At 40.1% G+C, this 6,187-nt stretch overlaps 1 pseudogene; it reads left to right on the plus strand.

The window, feature by feature from the left end:
* LOC111728003 overlaps window positions 1–1,958 on the plus strand; it is a 4,343-nt pseudogene extending 2,385 nt beyond the window's left edge.
* Window positions 1,959–6,187: the final 4,229 nt, after the last annotated feature.

A 6,187-nucleotide genomic window follows, 5' to 3' on the forward strand; every position in this document is an offset into this window, starting at 1 on the left:
AAAAAAAAAAAAAAGAAGCTTAATTTTGAATTCCCAGAGTTTCAGTTGCAAGCAAAAATGACAAAGTATATTCACACCCACACAACCCACACACACAGACACACAAAAAATATATATACATATACTTCATAATATTTTTCTCAGGCTCATCCACCCTGGGACTAACACTTGGGAAGGAATCATAATCTTAGTGCTATAGCAGTAGTTTAGGTTTTAATATTTCTTTCCCTGGGAAGCTCTACTATTTAAGAAGGTAAGTCATTTTAAACATCTTGGTTATTTTTCTTTTTATTTTATTCACTCATTCATTTATTCTATTAACATTTGTAACAGGTTTGAAAATATATGCATTTCTGCATACTATGTCTAATATATGGGGTCAATTATATTTTTAAAATTATGTCTAAAAAAATATAGGCCACTGTAATGACCAAAATAATTCTTTCAGGTTGTTCTCTTTATCTTTTGTTAAAAAGGAATGCCAAGTTTCCCAAAGTCTCTGTTCTGTGATTCTTTCCCAGGGCATCTGGGGGAAGGAAGACTCAAGACCTCCTTGCCTGGGAAAGATGTGCTGCTTGGCACAGCGATGCTTTCCTTCCCTCTGTCTTCATGGCAATGCCCTGTGTGCCTGGGTGCCGCTCCCCTCCTACACCTGTAGCAGCAGGGCCTCCTCTGATGAAGCTTCTGGTCTGGTTTATTTTGGCTGGCTAGAGCCCAGGGTTGCTTTCCTGATCACTCAGCTCACTTTACCTCTGGCGAGCTGTGACAACAAATCCCTGTCCCCTATCTGGCCTCCTGCTCTGATGGTCCATCCCAAGCCACACACGGCTGGTAATCTGGTATACCTTACAAATCCAGGCCTGGTGGGCAGGGCTGTCACCTGGCTCTTAAGTTACCTGACTTTCAATCATTTCCCTCCTCCTCCGGCTCTATACCCTGCAGTAAGAAGATAATGGCATATTTACTTTCTATCCCTGCCTTGTAGTGACAGAAAGCTGCCCTGAAAATTAAAACTGCGGGGCTAATTTCTGTCTAACCGTTCTTTGTTGCTGAATTAAACTCTGAAGTGGCTCTGCCCCAAGTAGGGCCGGGTGGTTTCTGGCTGGGCTCTCTGCATAAAGCCAAACAAGACTCAGCAGCACCCTCTTTCCACAGTGATCTCTCTTCCCTAATACCCAAACCTGGCTGAAGCCAGAGAGGGGTGAAGACACATCTGACTGTTTGCTCCCTCTCCTTTTCCCCTCTTCAGTCCACAATTCCCTAGTACCAGAGGGACTGGCTTCCCTCCCTCCCTCTACATCACAGCCTCTTCCTGTGATTGTGCAGAAAAGCCCTGACATGCATCGGTGAAAGAGATAGGTGTTACCTTTCTGTCAGAAATATGAGTCTTCTACAGGTTTAACAAAAAACAGAAAGCCAAAAAAACCAGAAAGAATGGAGAAAGTTCTCTCCCTAAAAATTTTGGCTTTTAAATTTTTTTGTCTTACTTCAAAGTCCTGTTTTAAATATTAGGAAGTAAATAGCAACAATGTTAATCCATATTTCCCTGGCCACCAATCATATAGATGTTTTGGGTCAATTGAGAAAGCCTTAGAAGTGTGGGACGCAGATAGACTGATCTCTTCATGGGTCTCCAATTCAGGGAAAAGCATGCAGATCGGCCATCGCTGTGGCTCCCCACAGATCACTGAAAAAAGAGCTCAGCCTGGAGGCAGCCTAGTCAGGGGAATGTCAACGTGACCCTCCCTGTGTGGAGGATCAGCAGAACTGGTAGGTTAAGACCTTTGGACTCCTGATCAGCAGTTTAGATTAGGGAAGTTAAGATATCTGCCCTATATGGCCAAAAACCACTTTCCTCCTCCCCTTTTCTAGATACACGTTATCAGACTGTTCCAGACGTTCCTTTATCCTATGTTCCAGATTATCCCACATTTCTGAGAGCTGAGATTTTCTTCTAATCCTATTTTTTGTGCATAATAAAAGACTTCTGAGAGATGGGATTGGCAGCATTGCCTCAATCTGCTACTCAGTGTGAGAACATGTATGCCTCTCCAGGCTTCTCGGACTTTATGCATTAAGTTGGTGTACAGTCTTGTTATTTTCCCCAGCATAGTATCCCCTGTTGACTCCCAACCCAGGTTGGGGCCCATAGCACACTCCGACATTAGGAAATGATAGAGACAGAAACAATTCTTTTTTTTTTTTTTTGAGACAGAAACAAATTCTAATCCAGAAGGCCAGCTGTAAAGCTGGCTGGAAAATTCTGATGGTTTTAAATCTCCTTTTTTTTTTTGGCCACAGTTGAAGGTCATAGTTGTTGAGTGGAAAGATCTGCTTACTCTCCTTCTGGACAACCATCTCTGTCATGCTGCCTGAGCTTATCACATGCTTACTGAATGGTTTGCCGCACTTATATAACTGCAGGGTTCCCACATGAAAAATAAGTGAAAAGCACCTGGTCTCTAGGAGACAAGCCCTTCCAGACATACAGACAGAGTAGTGTATGTACACACCCATCCATCTGAGGCTTCCTCTGTGCATTGTTTGTACTTTTGGACAAAGAGAAGGAAAAAAGAAAAAAGAAAAAAGTTTCTCATTCTATGTGGCCGTGTTCCAGATGGCATGATACCACACATTTCAACTTTGTTTCAGAGCCTCTGCCCCTAAAAAGAAGACAAAGAAATGTTTAATCTTGCTCTTATGGAATTAAAATCTTGGAATACAACAGTTGCTAGGAGCAGGAAAAGGACCAGGCCCAGTGCCTGAGTCACTGAGTCAGAGTCTCTAGGTTTTCTCCCAATCACATTATCATGGTTGGAATAAATTAGTTAACCAACAAGGCTTAATAGCAGGGTGTGTACCTCATATAAATTAATATTCTCAAGAGTCTGAAAAGTCCAGTAAAAGTTAATCAGAAGGCCAGTTTGTAAAATTCTTCTGGAAGCAAATAAATAACTAAAAAGAATATGTGTGCAAGCTTATACAGAATATGAACATAGTAGGAAGGAGAATTATTACTAAAATTAATAACATAATTTTTTTCTTTTTCTACCATAAAACTTTTGATATCAGTTTCTATACATTTATTCTATAATTTTAGAATTCTGTAGTTACTCTGAACTTAATGACAGTATTCTAAGCATTAGGCTTCTAAGTATTATGCCTTTGGAATATTTGAGAACTTCTTCTTCATAAGGCTTTCCTGACTCTGAAGCTCTGTAGGAAAAATAAAAATATTTCCATTTCATTTTGAAGTTTTTTACAAAAATTTTATAGCTAGCTGAGATTATTTGGTAAATTACATTACACATGATAAAACAAAAGGTTCTTGAAATATCTGGAATGGGAACTTCACACTTTCTTGAAATACCTGGAATGGGAAATACATGCATTTTCTAGTACACCTCACCAATATGTTCTGATCCCAGGTTTCTTAGGTATGAAGGTTATTATATTTTGGAGTTAAATTATTAGGTTAACATCTAGGTTATTACATTTTGGGTGAAATTACTGGGTTCACATGACAGGTGAGTAGCAATACTCCCTATGTCTCCATCCAACAAGGCTAACAATGACTACCAAAACATGGCATCCTCAGGATAAATTCAAAGACCACACAGTCAGAATAGATTTTCCATCTGTATTGAGAAGCTTACTGGAGTCATACCACACATCAGCTTTGGAACCAGACTGAGAATTAGTAGTCCCAAAGGAAATAGGAAAATATTTTGTTTTACCTCTCTCCTCTGTGCCCTTTTTAGGTTGAAGAGCTCTACTGACCATTGGGAAATTTGGCAATCCTTGCACTGATTGTGAAATATTGTCTTTGCCCACTAGAATTATCTTGTTTTCTCTAGCCACATCTTTCGACATCACTGCCTCTGTTTCTCCATCCTGGCTTCTTCACAAATATAATATATTGTATGAAAGGGGTCTGTAGAAAGCACATGGCATTTTGGGACACTTCATGATCTAAGGAAAGTAATGCAGTGTGCAGAGTTAGTATGTGGTAATGGTTCATTAGGAACCATTGTAGTTCTACATATTATGCTGCTCAATTAAGAACTGTACATTGAATGGCTAGGTGCTGTCCACATGAATTAAGTATTTAGCTTTAGCCACAAAACACATGGTTCCACTCATCCTATCTTTTGACAAGTGCAGTTTTTGGAGATATATGTAAAATTTTTTAAAATGTAAACAAGAAAAAACTAAAATGGGGCTTCCAAAAGGATACTGCAGCATAAAGGAGGTAAATACCACCTCAAAATATGAAAGAAAACAACTATATAACTTTATGTAAGAAATTGTAATTTTTTTCTTTCTTTTCTTTTTTTTTTTTTTTGAGACAGAGTTTCAAGCTATCACCCTGAGTAGAGTGCTGTGACATCATAGCTCATAACAACCTCCAACTCCTGGGCTTAAGTGATCCTCTTGCCTTACTTTTTCTATTTTTGGTAGAGATGAAGGTATCACTTTTTGCTCAGGCTGGTCTCGAACTTATGAGCTCAAGCAATCTACCCACTTTGGCCTCCCAGAGTGCTTGGATTATAGGCATGAGCCACCGCACTTGGCCTTTTTTTTTTTTTTCTTTTTTATTGTTTGGGTTTCATCAAGGGTACAAAGATTTGGTTACACTGATTGCATTTGTTAGGTAAAGTCCCTCTTATAATTGTGCCCCCCCAAACAAATTATAATTTTGGAAAGCAGTTGCTTCATTGGTCTTCACCAAGTATATGAATGGTAACACCTCTACGAAATGGATGCTTTGACCCTTTAAGCTAGGGTAAAGGCTGGAATCAAAGTGTAATCCAAGTGAATGAGGAACTTGTGCACTGCGTTAGAGATACAGCAAACAAACTAACAAAACCTCAAATGGACGTAGTAAAGCATAGAATTGACACTCCTAATACCAAATTGGCAATCAAGAGGAGAGATTTTTGATACTCATCAAGAGACTCTAGAATAGTTTAAAAGAAAATATTTCTTGAAACAAAATAGTAGAGGTCAAAAATAAAAAGATGGTGACAATATTTAGTGAGCACCTGTTATGTTTTAGGCATATATTGGGCAAATCATCCTGTACATCAGACATTTACATTAAGATTCATAACAGTAGAAAAATTACAGTTATGAAGTAGCAACAAAAATAATTTTATGGTTGGGGGTCACCACAACATGAGGAGCTGTATTAAAGGATCACAGCATTAGGAAGGTTGAGAACAACTGCTGTAGAGCAAAGATGAGACTGAATCTCCCACCTTCAGGACTTAGGACCTGATACAGTACATGGGCTGCTCCAACTTCTTCAAATTCCTCATCTCCCAGATATCCAGTTACTAGGACATCTAGTAATGGTGAGTCTAAAGCTAAATGTCACGTGATGTTCTTGTTTATTTATACGCTTGGGTCTAGCCCACAGAATACTTAGGGCCTAAAGAGATACTTTTGGATAAATAAACATTTCAAAGAATACTTACTTTAGTTCCACCTGTGAGGTGTTTGGTATAGTCTGAATGTTTGTGTACCTCTAAATTTATATGTTGAAATTCTAGGCTTGGTGCCTGTGGCTCAAGCAGCCAAGGCGCCAGCCACATACACCTAACATGGCGGGTTCGAATCCCCAGCCCGGGCCCACCAAACAACAATGATGGCTGCAACCAAAAAATGGCCAGGCGTTCCGGGCGTTGTGGCGGGCGCCTGTGGTCCCAGCTACTTGGGAGGCTGAGGCAGGAGACTCGCTTGAGCCCAGGAGTTGGAGGTTGCTGTGAGCGTGATGCCATGGCACTCTACCCAGGGGGATAGTTTGAGGCTCCGTCTCAAAAAAAAAAAAAATTATATGTTGAAATTCTAATCCCCAATGTGATGGTATTAGGAGGTGGGGCCTTTAAAAAGTTATCAGGTCATGGGGGCAGAGGCCTCATGAATAGGATTAGTGCCGAGAGGGCACTATTTATCTGAGATAGACCCCTCATCCTTCCCCCCATGTGAGGACACATCAAGAAGTTACCTGTCTAAAGTAAGGAGGAGAACCCTCACCAGACACCCAATCTGCCAGAGCCTTGACCTTGAATTGCCAGCTTCCAGATCTGTGAGAAATCAATTTCTGCTGTTTATAAACCACCCATTCTATTGCATATTGTTATAGCATCCCAGACAGACTGGCAGAGTGTTTCTAGTACCATGC

The sequence above is a fragment of the Otolemur garnettii genome, unplaced genomic scaffold (assembly GCF_000181295.1).
Source record: "Otolemur garnettii isolate 467f Iridium unplaced genomic scaffold, OtoGar3 scaffold00137, whole genome shotgun sequence".
Classification (NCBI taxonomy): domain Eukaryota; kingdom Metazoa; phylum Chordata; class Mammalia; order Primates; family Galagidae; genus Otolemur; species Otolemur garnettii.